The following is a 17584-nucleotide window of genomic DNA, read 5'->3' as shown; positions in this document are numbered from 1 at the left end:
CCTTTGACCTCTCTGTGGATATATGTTTCAGGCAACAATTGTCTTTTGTGTGGGTGACTCATACAGTGTCCATTTGATAAGGTGGCAACTGTAGGAATACTGGCTGTTCCGTATGGTGTGCACCCTCTAAATATGTATCTTCCTATACATATCTCTGTGTGTGTATGTTCAGTTACATATCTATATATATATATATATATATATATATATATATATATATATATATATATATATATGTATCTGCATATATGTGTGTGTGTATATGTATCCTAGGAATGTTTATTGCTTCCACATTGTACATTACCTATAGTAGCCAGACTGTACTGCATGATATGTTATTGATACTAGCCTGATATCATACAGGTGGGATGGATTACTGTTAACATCTTGTGCCCATGTTGTGTCGGATCCTGGTTATGGGATTAGTAACAGTTGGTATTGTATTGCAGGGCAGACTTGTTTGGATGAGGGGGTAATATTGATATGTAGAAGCTGTATGTTGCTTGAGCCCCCTCACCCCCATTAACAGTGCTTCTGTTCATAAATATATTTATGTTCTCATTTATATCTATAACTATATATCTGTATATACATATATATAGAGATATAGATATATATGCTTACATATATTATATAGTTAGACATATATATCTATAGATGTATGCATATGTATGTATGTATGTATATATATATATATATATATATATATATATATATATATATATATATATATATATATACACACACACACACATTTTTTATATATCTATTTTGATAGAAATATATATACACACACATGTGCTATTGTAACCTGATAGTAACATTTTTGCTGACTGTACTGGGAATCTATTACATTTTATTCACTGAGGAGCTTTTCTCCCTGGGTCTCTGCTGAAAATGAGCCAAAAAAACATTCAGACTAACATAGTTAACACATGTAGAATAAATACATAAATAAATATATACATCTACATGTTTAAATACATTTTCTGTACTGGTGAATGACTGTGCTGGATGATATGTTTATGAAAACATCAGGTGTATGTATAGCTGATATGGCTTAGTGTTAAATCACTTTGGCTATGGTGTGCAGGGTCCTGGATTTGAGTCTCATAGAGGCTGATTATTTTGCTGCTGAGCAGAACAAGGGCCATTGGCTACAGAATGATTAAAGCACTTTTAAGCAGTTGTAAGCGGGTTTGCATGGAGGTAAGCTCTCCTAACTTCCGGTTACAGTTTCTTATACTGATTTAGCTTCTCAATTGCTTAACATATGTAGGCATTGCTTACCCCCGTGCAAACAAGCTTAAACCTGCTTACTGCTTTTTAAAAGTGCTTACTCCCGCTTATTCCCGCACTAATTTATTTAAAAGAAATGAAAAAGGGTTGATAGGAAATTGGTGAAAGAGGGGCACAAAGAGGGAAAGACAGTAGGGAAAATAGCTAGGGATGTGCAGGAAGGGTAAAGGGAATCCCCATAGCTGCCCATTTCTTCTACAACAACAACTGTGCATATACACTAAAGTTGGAGATAGATTTGGGCACTCATACCCCTGAGAGAGGGGTAAGGACAACAATAATATGTTGTAACGCCAATTAGACAAGATTACATGTGTCCAGTGGGCATGTGTGCAAAATAGACAGCTATGTATGTGGTGAGATTTTTTTGGGGGAACAGATTGCCCTTTTTTTTCAGGTGAGAGTGGTATGTTGGGGAGGGATAATAGGTATATTTGGGAGGTTGGTTGGGTAGGTTAACAGACAAGACAAACAAGATGCATACAGGGGTGATATATGACACATGTGGGGGTAAACACATTGATGGGGAGGGATGTTAGGAAACTGGAAGCCCATGAGCCCCATAGTGGAAACAGTGGTACTGAGGTCCCAACCCATGGGCCATCACCACTGCACTTTCACAGTCCCAAAGGTGGCTGTGCTGGGGGCTGAGTAGGAGGGCCAGGCCAACCCTCTAGTTGTGACACACGGTGATCAAGCTGGCATAGCAGATCTCCGACCTCCCTGCACAGCTCGCTACGCACCACAACCTGGACCTGGCGACAGGTGACAGGTTCCTGTCTGTGCCGCACCCAGGGGGGCAAGCCCCATCCCCTGAGGCAGTTCCACCCAAAGGTGGTGCAGGACCAACGGACAAGGAGGTGTCAGGTTGGGCCCCAGACATGCTGGTGCCCAGTGCCATGGCCAGCTGAGGTGGGACAGGAGGGTCCGCTGGGACCAGCCTTCCCAAATGTGCTATGGTGTTTAAATTTTATCATTATATGCAGGTTAGTAATAGTCAACATATTATGGGATTAGGTATAATAGCATGCATAGATATTCCCATTAACCCAAACACTAGATATGGAACAGTTGCATAGCAAACAGAACACATGCATATATGGGGCCACAGTGGTCATTACAACAGCATGCACGTACATTGATGGTAGCATGCCACCAATGTGGGAGTATTTCAACATAGCACATGCATAGAAACAAATATAAATAATTATCAAACAATAGGACATATGCCCCAACTGTAGAGTATATTCAGCACATTCCAATTGAGTTGTGTATTTAGTTTATTGTTGCATATATGGTGGGGGAGGAGAAAGATGTCAAGTAACAACTAGTATATTCCTGTAGTTTGCATTACTTTCTTAGTCAGTGCTGTGAACTGTACCTTACAGGTATTAGTACACTACCCTATTGCCTTAGTTTGGACAGTGGTATGGCTGTCGACAACTATATACATGAACTGAGTTTTACCTGCAGTATACACCTCTTACCTGGTATACCTGTGGAGGTATTGTTTGTTAACACTACCAAACTGTTTTGACACATACTCCCAGATTCCAGGCTGATGTTATGCACATACCTGTCCATCTCTTTTTGCACACACTCTGGGCGTGTCTTCACCATATGCAGGTGAGTCGGGACATATTTCGACTATTGCCCTCTTAAACCTTTAGTGACATGTACAATGACAGGTTTGTTTTATTTGACATTTTCCAAATATGTACAGGTCTGACAGTCAGTTATATGACATGAAATGCTGCCTACATGTCAGAAAGTAGCACAATGATATGGCAGGGGGACAGGGTAACAGCTAGTAGATATGGGCCAAATAACTGGACATTCTGGACATTTCTGTACACTTGTGGGGTATGATTTTGCATACAGCTTACTATCACTCCCAGGATTTGAACCATGGCTGTGTCTGCTAAAAATAAAACACTGTCCATCACAGTTGAGTGTGCTATATAGATATTGCTGTGTATCTCTTGTTTGATTTCTGTCCACAATTCTCCTGTGGTTTTAAATTCTGACCTTGTAATTACAACACTCTTAAACAGGATTTCCCAGGCAGTTGTATTATGTAGTACAGTGTGGGTGACAATGATGAGTAATACCTTATTATTCTGAGCAACTGTAACACTAACAATGCCATACAATAACAGAGTAAACAGTACCAGTACAGGATATCAATCTTTTATTTATAGGCACAGTGTTCGTTTCTGACAAACCTGTGGGAGCAATGTTTTTAGCACTACCTGTATGTTGCCACACAAATTACCAGTTTCCACATTAGTATTATGCACATACGTCTCACTCTGTTACTGTACACACTTTAGTCACAGCTTGACAACATGGGGGTGGAGATGGGACATACTTGGCTTCTTACTCTCATAACATTATGCGGGGTTACTAGACTGACAGGTTTGTTGTTATAGATGTCTGACAATCAGTTGTATCTCTTGTTTGCATCCTAAATGTCTGGGATCATCCTACTGATTTGCCAGGGAAACAGGGTGACAGTCTTTGGGCCGATTTACTGGACATTCTGGACATTTCTGTATACTTGCGGGGTATGATTCTGCATACAGCCTACTACCACTCCCAGGATTTGAACCATGGCTGTGTGTGCAAAAAATGCAACAGTGCACATCGCAGTTGAGTGTGCTATTTGGATTTTATTGTCTGTCTTGTCAGTGTTTTCTGTCTAAGTCTCTCTCAGTTGTGCTATTTGACCTCTTGGGATTACAGCAGTCATATACAGACATTCCTGCATATTTTATTTATGTAGCACAGTGTGGGTAACATTGCTTACTACAACAGTACTATTAAGTGATTGCAACTCTACATTACCATATGATACCAGAGTGAATACATCCAGTCCAACAGTTCGACCTTTATTATCAGGCTATTATGCTTTTTACATACAACATATATGAGACTCTTCCTGCGCTTTTCTCTGGAGTATGCAGTACAAGCCTTAACAATACAGGTTTTATACAGGCAACTAACTTACTGCTACTTTTAGATTTATTTTCTATGTCTGTACATGCAAGAGAATTACTAACCTGCCTCTTGTTGCAACCACTGCAGTCTACAGCCATGGACTTCCTGATTTGCAGCCCGTTCACCTGCTGCTGTGAAAGACATAAGAGGAATATTTAGCCATACATATCTATAATATACATTGCAATTATTAAACAGGTAGTGGACTGATACTTACACATGGCTGAGACATCCCCTGTCCTCCTAGCCTCTTGGATCCACTGATCCAAGAGATCCCCCCTTTCTCCACTTTAGGTCGGCATAATGATGCCTGACCTACCCACCAGTTTGGGGTATGCCAGTGGCACTGGTGAGGTCACAGGCAAGACAGTCCCAGGCTTACAGTTTGTATTGAGAACCCTGGTACTGGCCCTGCAGCACTCTCTGGTCATTGTCTTTCACAATGAGTCCTGCCATGACTCTGGACTCCTGGATGCCCCAGCGCTGTGCCTGAAAGCACACACCCTCTCCCATTCCAGACATAGTGCCTACAAGGGGAAGCTAGAACCAGTTATGAGATGTATTCCCACCTGTTGCGTTTAAATAGGGCAGGTTTCCCACACTTTGCTGTGATTGGACAGTTTTGGAAATACTAAGCTACCTAAAGTTGGCATTGCTTAAAGGAGTATACCAATGGGCAGACTGAGTTAGCTGGCCTACACATTGCTTACACCTACTAAGCTGGGCTGTGCAATGCTTAGGATTGCTTAATATTTAATTTGCATTATATTTGCATCTTGTCATTGATTTATTATTCATTACATGTTATATATGTGTTTGGTATCCATGAGTCATCTGTACATACACTGTATGGGGTCCTTGTGTTTATTAGGGGATTTCAACACTTTATTACAATGACACCTCACATCTGGACTTAATGCAGTACTCCAGTTCAAGTATTTATGTCCTGTAGTAGGTTATACACTATAAAACTGTATATAGATTCCTTTTGCATGTTCAGTTTGTATTTCCTATAGTGAGGATCTGTCTGGTGATACCTCAATCTTATGTACTACTGTGATGGCTTAGTGGTTAACTACTGTGGTGATATGTGCAGGGTCCTGGGTTCAAGTCCTGCAAAGGCGTTTTACTTTGTTACTGGCCAGAACAGCGGCTGATGCATACAGATTGATTAAGGCACTATTAAGCAGGTTTGTGCAAAGGTAAGCAATGCTAACCTCCGATTAAATATGCTAACAGAATGTTAACTTCAGTATTGCTTAACCTGTGTGTGCATTGCTTACCTCTGCACAAATGGGCTTAAACCCATTTACTACTGCTTAAATATGCTTACTCCCACTTACTACTGTGTACTCCTTCATAGGTTCATAGGTTCATAGATTAGTACTAAGCTAACTGCAACATGCGAGCCATTTTAAGCTTAGCCAATTATCCCTTGGGAGACCCAAACCCTGCACCTTGTGTTTGTAAGGTAAACACCTTAACCATTAGGCCATCCCCCCAACCCCTGCTTACCACTGCACTAATTTAGACAGTAATATCTAATGATTCTTGGGAAGGTAGTGGATTTGGAAACTGTATGTCTTTATCATTCATTACACATTTTACCTTCCATTTGTATCCCTGATTCCTGTGTACATATACTGTATGGGGCACTTGTGATTATCTGTGGACTTTACAACATTATAACAATGACACCTTACATCTGAATTTCATGCAGTACTCCATCTCACAAATATATGTTATGTCGTAAGTTATGCAACAAAATAAATTGATTTGACATGGAAAATGGATTGTACTGGAGTGGGACTCGAACCGGGAATGACTGCTCACAAGGTGAATGCTCTGCCTGCTACACTATTGCTGTACTGCTTCATTTGCATATATCTTGCTTTTTATCCTCTTGTGCCATTTAAGCTGCATTAACCGTAGCTAAGCAATGGGCAAACTCACGCACCTACAGTTAAATTTAATCTGTTTTATAAAAAAAAAAACACTTCTTTATATTTAATGTTATAACTATTGCTCTTGTAAACTTGGCGGGATGTTGCTGGGGGTATGCGAACACCTATGAGTGGTGCTGTTCTTCATTGCAGGGGTGTGTATATTCTGAGAGCTCTGCTCTCAGACATGCCTCCTGCACTCATACATGCTCCATGTCCATTTAGGAGCAAAGGCAGCGCGCCTTCATTGATATGGATGGCGCACTGCCGTCCTGCTCCTAAATGGCCACTTCCATGCAGGACTAAGCTAGTCCTGCATGGAAGGATAGTGAATCCAGGGGATTATTTTGGAACTTAAAATGTTTACTAGAAAGGTTAACTTTTCCATTTTGTTTGGTAGTAGCAACAATAACTGTACTGAACTTAAAGACAGATGTAGAAACAGTATTTTTAAACTACCAGTGCATTTTGCTGTAGGATGTTTTTAAAAATGATGTGAATATGATATTAGGGAGTTCCTAAATTCCAAAAAGTTCTATGGGTGTTACAACTTATCCTAGAAGAAAGGCGAGCACTTCAGGTGTTGGTTAACAATAAAGATTTTCGTGTTATGTAACCTGACAAAAGCAAAGATTTGGTGGTGATGAACAGTATGTATTATTCTTGCCAAATGTTTTATTTTCTTAATAATACATTGTAATATTTAAGACTAAGAATGAGATGAATGCTGCCTATGGGATAATTGATCATCTAGTTTATGATTTGCTAATGCAGCATACTGTTATCCAAGAGTTATATACATTTTCTAAAGTAGATGAGCCAATTATACTGGCCAGATTTGGTATCCATGAGGTACATAAGAGTATATGAAAGGCATCATTAAGACCTATGGTGGCTGCTTCAGGGTAAAAAAACACATCCCCTCACAACATATATAGATAGAAAATTAAAAAGTTTTTTTTGAAAAATACCCTTCTGTGATAAAAGACTCTTGGGCATTTCTGGTGAACATTAAACAGGTACTATAATTCTAACATTATTTTTGGTGACAATTGTAATATAATTATTTTCAGTTATTCCTCGTTTAGAATACTTGTTATGGTTTGAAAAAGTATGATGTCAGTGTGAGTTTTCTTAGTAACAAGGAAGTTTTCATATTGACTGTACTGATGGAAATGGTCCTTAAAAACAATTTAATCTTTTATGAAGGTGTATTTTTCAGAAGTTTAATGACATATCCATTGGGGTTGCCTGTACATGTTTGTGTATCTAATAATGCACTACTGGGAGAAAGAATACATATTTAACTCCCTTTTTGCATCCAAATTTGAGTTATATCAGCAGTACCTAGAATATATTTTTATAATGTGGCAAAGTACCCTAGATGGACTGCAAGTATATTTAGATTATGTTCAAAACACAGTCATTTTTTTTAAGTTTCCCATGATATTTCAGCTATTAGTATCAATTACCTTGATGTGTCCCTAGAGAAAGATTTTGAATGAAGGAAATTTAAGTCTAATATTTTTCATAAACCTACCTTCTCCAACACATATTGACAGTATAACAGTAATTACCAATCTCATCAGAAGAAAAGCTTAGTTAAAGCTTATTTCATACCCTTAGTGAGATTACTGTCAGAGAATGATACCATGAAACATGAAATGGAGAAGGTAATGTCTATGTTTACTGGTCAAGGTTAACACATAGACTTAGTCAATGACATCAAGGCACACATTCTTAAAGAAAGAGATACTAGGAACAGGCCCCTCTTAAGGAATGGGTTATAAACAGATGGACCTTTAGATCTTTGGAAAATGATTCATGTAACAGCAATTTTAACAAGGCTATGGGTTTTGGAATATAATCCAAGGAATTTTAATGTTAGACACCTTATAGAATGGAATTGGAAAACATTTTCTTGTTATGATAGCATACCCTTGAGGATAGGTGATAGTCCGACTTTAATTTAGAAAAGACGTACGAATATAAAAGATAAATTGGAAGTAGTACAAAAATCTACCATTACTAATATTTCAAGAACCCATAAATGTCATATGTGTTCATAATGCCCACCTGTATATGCTGGACCTGAATTAAAAGTCAGAGGTTTAGAATATGATTTTTAGGTTCACACATTAATTGCAATAGTGCGGCATTGTATATCTAGCCTATTGTGATCCCTCTCAGTGTTTTTATGTGGGAAAGATGGAACATACTTTGCACAACTGTATTTGAGAGCATTGTTATGACATAAAAAACAAAAAAAAAAGAGAACAAGTCACTGTATAAACATACCACAGAGTATAAGGAACTTAAAGGTTCCTGCTTGTAGTACTAGAACAAATTAATACTGAACCAATTAATACTGAACCAAGAGAGGGCCCACGGAAGCTTAAGTTAGAATACAGTGAGCCTATGTGGCAAATTAGGCTTAATGCTGTGAACTATCCAAAATAAATTATAACATTTTCATTGGCAGGTCATTAAAATTGCACTCTGCATGGTTATTGTGTCATTAATCTTTCTCCCATTTCAGCTATAAGTAGGGCCATGGATTTTTCTTCCACTTAAAGCTGTATTCAATACAACTAGTCTAGTTTAAAGCATTTGCTTCTTCAGGAACTCAAAGATGACATGCACATAGCATGAGCCCACCCCCCAAGCTCTATGGACAGTTCTTAAGCATATTATTTTAGCTTTACCTACCCTAGTACATTCTTAACTTATCCCTTTACTTTCACCCCTATCTCCTCCAATATAGGGGACTGCTAGTGTGGGCTTAGTTTTCATTTTCTCTCTGCATCTTTAAATCTTAATTCAGTAAATAACTAGTTTACAAATTAAAGTGACGTTTAGCTGGCATACCTTGGAATACTTGTCTTAGAATGAAAATCTCACACATACCTGAATCTCACTGATTGATTTTTTTCATTGCTTCCCTCTCTCTTGTGTGTCAGCTTGTTCCATTCCACGAGGGCATCACTCCACTCACCTACCCTACCCCCAATTATTACACACACCCCTACTTCTAACCTTACAATACATAGCTACACCCTCTCCTCCAATCTGACCAATCACAACCAACAAAATAGCCTCCATTCCTTAGCTTTCATACTATACTTCCATTTAATCATAACCTGTATTTTCTGTTCCCTCCTACCACCAATAATCTGTAGTCTCCTCCCACAGCCTGATACTACTCTATCACACTTTTCTAAATGTATTTCTCCACCAGCTACTACCTCACCATCTCTTTCACATTTTATGATTCTACCTGCATATCTGTTACTCATACAATAAAGTCTCTTTGCTAGATGAATATCTCACTTCACATTTCAAATTTACTTCCCTACTATTACTCCCTTTCCCCTTACATATTCTACTATGAAACACCAGAATCTACTTTTACATCTCTGCACCTTTCCATCTAATTTCTCACTACAGTCCCTCTCCCCAACTCCTGAGATGTCTCAAACCACAACACGTCTAGCACTTCTTAGTTACTTCACCCTAATTCTCTTTTTACTACTACATCTTACAAAATTTAACTCTATTCCCCTTTTCTCTAAAACTATATTTGTTGCATCCTTTCAAACATATCCAACAGAAATCTACACACATATATCTTCTAACCTCTTTCAGATAAATACACTACTGTTTCCCAAATTTAAAATTCTTTCTGTTGGACACTTTCTCCTCGACCAGCAAAATCACTTCACCTCATCAAATAAAATAAAGAAAAAAAAAAAAACAATTACCATCACTTTAACCTCTCAGATTTTTAAATATATCCCTTTGTGGTGATATCCATCCTAATCCAGGATCCACTTCCTCTAACCTTCCTATACTATATAACAACCCTAATTCCTGCAAGTCCTTAAAAATAGTTACTGTAAACCTCCAAAGTATCAGTAATAAAATTAATGACCTTCATGCTTGGATAGCTGTCAAACAACTAGATATCATTGCAGCCACCAAAATCTGGCTCAAGCCTCACATAAAAAAATAAACTATGAATTCCTCCCTCTAGGCTTCGACACTTTTAGGTCTGACAGGCTTCACAAGAAAGGAGGCGGCATTGCTCTCCTCTTCCCTAACACCTACAATATAACTCCACACACTAATACTATTTCACAGTTCTCTAACACTGAAATTCTCATCTCCTTATTAAAAACAAATAAATAAAAAATGTATGTATTATTGTTCTAGACATACTCCCTGGCAACAATGTACCAGTGCTAGATGATGTCTTTACTTGGACTAGCAATACAATTAAAAATGAAACCATTACTCTGGGCGATGTTAACATTAACTGGCTGAATTTCTGCTCTGAATTCCCATCCTGACACATTAACCACTTTAATTTCATTTAACTTATAACCACCCCTACTAGATATATTAGAACTAATAAAGATGGCTCTGTCCTAAACTGGATACTGGCTAGTGACCCAAGGAATATCTCCTTAGCTGACAGTGTCCCAAATTCATTTAGCGACCATATTCCCACCTTTATTCTTAGAACAGTTCCCTCCTTCAATAAGGAACATCATTATAAACAAATATGTAACCTGACTAACTTCAAACCACAAACTTTCTCTAATCTACTGAAAAATATGAACTGGAACATCCTGAAAACTCTACCTCTAGCTGACATTGCGAACCACTTTACCAAAATATTTCTAGATACCCTAAACAGCCTTGCACTCCCTAGAGTAAAAAGAATCAAAAATGACCATGCCCCATGGCTAAATAAATCAACTAAAGAGCTTATGCTTAACAGAGGCAAAACCCTCAAAAATGTTGTACGTCCATAACATCTCTCATAAATCCAGGCATTAATAGTAGCCCTTGTTCATATCCCAATAAAACTCCATTCTAAACTGCTAATCTCTCCAATGTTCATTTCATTAATACTGTTTCAAATATCACTGCCAACTTTCCCCAACCTCACCGTGACACATTCTTAAATAATTCTAATTATTCAAGTCCAGCTAGGTCATCCCACTCCTCTCACTCTACTTCCTCTTCCTTCTCTCTCAAATCCCTGAAAATGGCTACCCAATCTATACCCACATTCACACTTAAACCATAAGATCATAGGTTCATAGGTGTGCTAGGCTAATGGCCCTGGAGCCTTTACAAGCCTAGCCAATAGAAGTGCCCTGGCATTGTGCCATCCGATGTTAGTTCCCAGTGCATGTATCAACTAAAGCCACTGGAATGATCCCCGGGGTGAACTTTCTGTTACCCATCCACTCATCAATATTTTTCTTCAAGAGGACCAGTGAGGTGCTCTGCTTGACATGTATGAGGAGTCTATTCCAGAGCATGAGAAATCTCTGGGTGAGAAACTTGTCCCTCCAGCATATTCTGTTGATTATGGTAATGAGGTTGCGATCTCTGCACAGTGTGGTGTGGAGTGATTGGGATTTCTTTAGATGTAGCATTTCTAACAGGGCTGGGTCAGACATGGCTTTGTAAGTCAAGCAGAGATTGCCTCTATGTAGGCGATATGAGACAGAGAATAGCTGAAGTCTTTTGAGTCTGTCTGTGTAGGACATGTGTTTAATGCCTAGGATCCTTTTCGTGAGATACTTCTGTGACCTCTCCAGCTGTTGCAGGTGTCTAATGAGGTACATGCCAAATGGGGCATTATACTTGATGATTGGTCTAATGAGGGAAGAGTAGAGAGAGATGATAACCTCTATCTTCCTGGATAGAAAACCCTTGGTAATTATATGTACCACATAGAAGGACTTTCTGACCACAGTGACAATGTGGTGGTCGAAGGAGTGGTTGTTGTCAACCTGCGTCCCCAGATCTCTTATAATGCCTTCAGTGTTCAGTGGGCTCCCATAGATGTGGTAATTAGTGGGAACTGAGTTTTTATCAAAAGGGATAACGACGCATTTTTTGGCATTAAGCTTAAGGCTATGGTTTCGACACCAGTCATTGGTCTCACTGAGGCCTTTCTATAGGATGTCTGCATCACTTGAGGAGTTAATAATGGCTCCCACCCTGCAGTCATCTGCGAACTTGGTCAGCCAGAGTCCCTTTGTGTTGGCCTGGACTTCTGAAAAGTAGATGCCATACAAGAGAGGACCCAGGACTGATACCTGTGGGACTCCACTCATGACTGGTTAGCAGTCTGACTTGGAGTCCACTACTTTCACACTGTGTTTTCTATCTGTGGGCCAGTTTGCAACCCAGCTAGAGATATAGGGGTTGATGCCTAGTTTGGTGAGTTTATCAATAATTCCCGAGTGAGGAATGGTATCAAAGGCCTTGGCCAGATTAAGGTAGGCTATATGCACTGCCTTACTTTCATCCACAGCCCTGGTGACTGACTCGAAGAAGTCAACCTGGTTGAGTAGGCATGATCTGCCTTTTGCAAAGCCAAATTGTGTGGAGTCTAGAGTTTGAAGATTTCCTCTATCTTTGTTAATCAGGTCCATGATGATGCACTCCATAGCTTTACATATCAGACTCGCAGGATAATGGGGTGATAATTCCCAGGGTCTGTAGTCGCTCCTTAATGGAGAGGGATAACTGTAGCAGTGCACCATTTGGTAGAGACAAAGCCTGAGGTGAGGCTGTGATTGAACAGGGTACATAGATGTGGTGCCAGTTCACTTTCTAGTTCATATAGAACACAGCCATGGATATTATCAGGTCCCATGGAAGCTGTATTCTTGGCCTTGGGCAATGCAGCTTTAACCTGTGCTGTAATAATGTTGGGTGCCTGGCATTCTTCCGTTATTGTGATTGGTCCTGGGGGGGGGGGGTAAAGTTGGTACTGAATCTTTCGACCAGTATGTTGGCAATATCTGCTGGCTGAGTATAGGAGTTACCATTGTGTAGTATCTCAGAGCAAATCTGGGTATTGTCATGGAGGTTCTTGATATAGCTATAGAATGCTTTGTGATTGTTTTTAGTGTCTGCCACAATTCTGCGTTCATAGCTGGATTTAGAGGATTTGATGAGGAATCTCAGCTTTTTGTTGAGGCTAATAAGGGAGTTTTTCCAGTCTTGCGACAGCTTTTTCCTTCTGTTGTAGAGTTTATTAATGGCTGGGGGCCACCAGATTAGCTTCCTTTTTTTGGAGGAGAGCGCCTTGTTTCTGTTGGGTATGGCTAGTTCCATACATTTGTGTATATGCTCATACAGTGCATTAGTGTATGATTCAGCAGTCATTCAGCTATTTTCCATTGGCATGAGTGCCGTGAAATTAGCCACCTCTGTTTTTAGTAGCCCAAAGTCAGCTTTGGAGAAGTTTTTCAAGGTGGTTACTTTTGCGGGGGTGTGTGGGTGAGATGTGTATTTTCATGGTGATTAGTTTATGGTCAGATCTGACCAGGGATAGATTGAATATTGGTGTAGAGCAATGTTCACCCATGTTAGTAATAATCAGGTCATGGATGTTGCTTCTTCTAGTGGGGGTCAAAATGAGCTGGTCCAGGGCATTGGAATTGATGAATTCCGGGAAATGTTGTGTCAGTGTATTGGTGCTTGAGTAGTTTTCCCAGTTGATGGAGGGGTAGTTGATGTCTGCTAGTAAGAGAGTGTTGGATTGGACCTTGATAGATTCCAGGGTGCTTAGGAAAATGGAGTAAGAGTCTAGAGACATGGTTGGGGACCTATAGCAGGCTTTGACCTGGATCGCCGTCTTACAAAATGTTAGCTGTACCTGAAGTATCTCAGATGCATTTTGCTGGGCTCCTAGTCCGGAGGTGTGCATATCCTTTATGAACATGGAGATGCCACCGCCTTTGGAGCTTCAGTCCAGTTCCAACAATAACTATAAAAAAGCTGCTCCTTAACCTTACACCCAGCTCTAGTGCAGCTGATAATGTACGAATAGAATATCTAAAACTAGCTTCTGATGCCGTTGCCTATCCCATCAATATACTAGTCTATAGATCCATTATCAAAACCTATGTCCCAAAAATATGGAAAATGGCATTTATTATACTCTTCCATAAAGATGGCTGCTCTATTGACATGTCCAACTATCGAACTATAGTCATTCTCTCCCCATCTCCAAACACCTAGAGCAATGCATTCATATACAAATTCTAAACTTCCTCCGAGAAAAACAGATTCTATCAACTACATAACATGGATTTAGACCAGGTCACAGCACTATAACAGCGTCGATATCCTTCATGGACATAGTCAACAACGCCCAAGACAAAGGTAAAATGGTCTCTTCCCTATTTCTACACCTATCAAAGGGTTTTGACACTGTCTCTCACCTGGTGCTCTTAAATCATCTCTCAAACATTGGCGTTTCCTTCTCTGAAATGGTTCTCTAGTTAGCTATCTGACAGGCAACAGGCAATCAAATGAAAAACTCTTTATTTTCATACCTTAACAACCCTACTGGTGCTCATCAAGGCTCTATTTTAGGACCCCTTCTCTTTAGCATCTTCATTAACAATCTTCGGTCCTCATTCACTCACTGCTCTCTAATACAATACACTGATGATTTACTGTTATCTGCTCTGCTGACTCAGTGTATAATCTACAAGAGACTACTCTGCTGGCATTCACCTCCCTAGAGACCTGGCTCAAAAACAACCACCTGTCACTTAATCCAAATAAAACCAACTTACTTCTATTTACACTAAAAAAAAACTTATAGACAAAGCCCAGTTTACCATTTTCTCTCAGAGCAAAACATTAATAGAAGTTGTTACTTATATCAAGCTACTGGGAGCAATAATAGACAAACGGCTTAAATGTGACATTCATATACAAAATAATGTAAACAAAACCCACTAGAAACTAGGTATTCTTTATAGACGTTAACACTTTCTCAGCCCCTCCTGTAAACAAACCCTGGCTACGATCTATCTGGTTCACTTCCTCATTTATGGTGCCCACTGCTTGCTAACCTTCAGTCCTCCCAAAAACCAAGCTTGAAATGTGTTACAACAAAGTCACCAAGTCTGCACTAAATGCTAAACATTCCACAGATCACTGCAACATTACACTCCCTTAAGTGGCTCAATCTTCCACACTATCTGTCCTATCTATAACTAACAACTGCATGTAAGGTAATCTATAAGCTTTCAGCTTGTCCTGTTCTCACCTCATTATTTAGTAAATAACCTAATAGGTCTCTCAGATCTGAAAAACAACACCTTTTGTACGTGCCCTAATTTAGCTGCTGGCCAGCTTCTTTATATTTGTTCTGTTTCCAAAGCTTGGAATGTTCTACCATTAGTAATTAAGTCATATCCAAGCCAAGCATCGTTTAAACATTTTTTATATGACTACCTCTCTTCTAACTGGATCTGTTCTTACACCACTCCCCCACCCTTTGAAAAATGACTACCCTTACTTTCAGATTACATTTTTATTCACAATACATTTTTTCTTACCTATTTAATGTCTACTTACTCCAAGATGCACCCACTACTGTTTAGCAGAAACTTCAACAATGTTTACCCTCTATATGTGATTATCTCACTTTATATTACAAGTCTGCTATAACTGTACAAATTTGTTATAATTGTAACCTTTGCCAAATCCTCTGGCATATGCACTGTAACAAATTAATTACTTTTCTGTGTATATATATATATATATATATATATATATATATATATATATATATATATATATATATATATGTGTATATAACTTTTACAAATTTTAATTAAAGTTCAATATTATATGCTTGCTTTTAATTTTGTGGAGCTTTTCTCTCCGGGTCGCCACTAAAAATGGGCTCTCATCGGTTTAGTGGACTATCCCGGTAAACAAATGCCAATAAATAAAATGAATAAATAAATATTGCTTTAATTTCTTTATATGTATATATATATTTATATATATATTTTTTTTACTAATATATGTGTGTCTAGTGTATTTGCATGGAGGTGGTATAGTGCCTTTTTTGTTAAATTTTATTGTCTGTAACTTGGTCATGTGATGTAATGTTGGATGTATATATTTGTGTCAGTGGTGTTTTATGGTAGTTCTCATTATATCCTACTGAAGAAAGTGAGAGTTGTACATAGTTTCAGCTGTGTTACTGACTGTGGAAGCTTTCAGCTGGCAGTTTTTGATTCCTGGGGACAGCATATTTTCTGTGTGGTTACGTTAGGAAGGGAGATCAACTATTTGTTACATTCCAGGAAGGCAAGTTGGGCATTCCAGTCTTCAAGCAGACTATTGCCAAATGGATCTCTAAATTAAATAATTTTTGTGTTTTTGTTTATTTATTCATTTATTTATTTATTTTTTTACTCTCATCATGGTAAGTCTTTATCTTCTGTTAACGTTCACTTTACTGGAGCAATTTCCTTTTCTTCTTCTTCTTTGGCTTTCTCCAAGGCAATTAATCCCAGGACTATCCTAGAAATAGTTACATGGTAATGTGTTCGTAGTTTCAAAAATTACTCCAGAATAGATTAAGTGAGTAGGGATATATCTCAATGGGCTTGCTGCTGTAATGTGATCTTGGAATATTCTTTTTCCCAGAATCCATTTCAAACCATACTTATACAAGTTATGACAGACATTAGGAAAACATGCTTTTTTTTTTACTTCCATGTAAATAGAATGGCAGTAGTGTGAGTCACAGGCTCCATGTGCAGCTTCTGGAGCTTATTTTCATTTTCACTTTTTTTGCTTGAATTACTCTGTTTTGTGTTCTCAGAGCATGTCTTACCTCTTTAACAGAGTTGTAAATGCTCAACAATATAAGTTAGTTGAACTGCATGTTTTAAGGCTTCCAATGATTAGTCCAAGTACTAGCAGAGACTCTCCCACATTCTGCCTGAGGTGTCAAAGCTGCCATTAAAATACAGGTGCTGTTAAGTGACCACTATTTTGGATCTGCAGTGGGAAGATATGCATTGTATCTTAAATGCTAGCAAAATGTGCTGTATTTATTTATACATATTTTCTTACAATGCAGCACAGAAGAAAATATGTCTGTTCTTGAATTTGAGTTAATGATATTTTTTCTTTCTACTGACTGAGGAAAAATGCCTTTTTTGCATAATATTTATCCACCTCTGTTGCATCAGTAGCTATACCCTTACCTTGTTTCACTGTAGCATAGCAACATTTCATCCAAACCATAATCCTTGAGTATGTCAAATTAGCCTTTGTGTGTGTCGTGAGCTTGTGTGCACATGCGTGTACATTGACAGCATTGCTAGAATTTGTAAGATTATAGCATTCATTGCTTTTTTCATAGGGAAACGATCTTTCATTTTTAACAGAGAGGATTATGGGTAAGTTGTTGCCATGTATGATGTATTCTATACTTTATTAGTATGATGTTTTTTGGGGAGGTTTATCCACATGCCCTAATTGCTCCA

The sequence above is a fragment of the Protopterus annectens genome, chromosome 3.part0, assembly GCF_019279795.1.
Source record: "Protopterus annectens isolate FY-2018-M chromosome 3.part0, PAN1.0, whole genome shotgun sequence".
NCBI lineage: Eukaryota > Metazoa > Chordata > Ceratodontiformes > Protopteridae > Protopterus > Protopterus annectens.
Note: the sequence above shows the minus strand (reverse complement) of the source record.